This window comes from Arachis ipaensis, chromosome B01 (genome assembly GCF_000816755.2).
Source record: "Arachis ipaensis cultivar K30076 chromosome B01, Araip1.1, whole genome shotgun sequence".
NCBI classification, from domain to species: Eukaryota; Viridiplantae; Streptophyta; class Magnoliopsida; order Fabales; family Fabaceae; genus Arachis; species Arachis ipaensis.
Genome location: NC_029785.2, coordinates 14,650,443 through 14,651,512, shown reverse-complemented (window position 1 = coordinate 14,651,512; position 1,070 = coordinate 14,650,443). Strand labels below are relative to the sequence as shown.

The 1,070-nt window shown below is 27.9% G+C and overlaps 1 long non-coding RNA gene across 1 annotated transcript; it reads left to right on the top strand.

Moving 5' to 3' along the window:
- LOC110269913 lies at positions 7–751 on the top strand. The gene is made up of 2 exons (XR_002358755.1): positions 7–386; positions 479–751. It is a non-coding gene; the product is annotated as an uncharacterized LOC110269913 (long non-coding RNA).

Here is a 1,070-nt window from a genome sequence, read left to right as displayed (position 1 = left end):
GATAGCTAATTTTTTTTAAAAATTAGGATCAATTCAACAATAATTTTACAAAAACAATCTTCAACACAAATAAATTGGACATAGTTGTCATGCATTATTATTGGATTAGTCTTAAATTTTTTAAAAATTTAGCTGTCATGGATATATTTGATATAAATAAAAATTTCAAAGATAAAATTAAAATAAAATAAAATTTATAGATATTTTTAAAATTTTTGACAAATTTCATGAATAAAAATATATATTTTACGCAAAGAAAAAAAAATCGGAGTTCGGACTGCCTGTTTCAGTATTTATTTACAGAAGGTGTCTGAGGGTGGATACCAAAGAAGAGAGAGTTTAACAACAGGAAAGCCATGTTTGGCCGAATACCATAGTTGTGACTTGTGAGTATTCTTTTTCTCATTATTTGAGTTGTATACTTGTATGTTTTTCCTTTTTGAAGCTAATGTTTGATTGGCTTAAATTTGTTGCTTAGAAAACTAAATATTATGTGCAAGTGGTTCTGCTGAGGATGTGCGTGTGCTATAGCTGATGAAGCATGGTTGCAAAATATTTGCTCCTTTTTTAATTTTTTGAATTTATATTTTCTAAGGAGTGAATCATTGTTTATAATTTATATACATCCCTTATTAATTTATGGCCAAAATAGCTTATATGACTAGGCAAAAGATCAACCCGAATCAGGGCACGTGATCTGTGTTAATAATGGATATGCATTAAGTCAACAATTTAATGTTTGTTTCATGAACACGTTTTTTTTGTTAACACAGAAAAGGTAGTCTGATAATATAATTATTTTTTGTCTAGGATTAGGACCTATTCCCAGTCTCAATTATTTTGCAATGATTCATCAATAAATGAATTTAATAATCAAATCCTATCTTTGCAGAGGTTGATATTTTGTTCAAAATGTGGGTTGTGTGAAAATCTTAAATTGCATTAACTAAGGAAGCGTATGTTATAAAGCCATAGTTAGAGGTTTTATTATCTTTTTTTTCTATTTTTTAACAAAGAGAAAAAGATGACAGAAAGTTGAACAAACAACTCACTGCAACTAAGTCAACTCG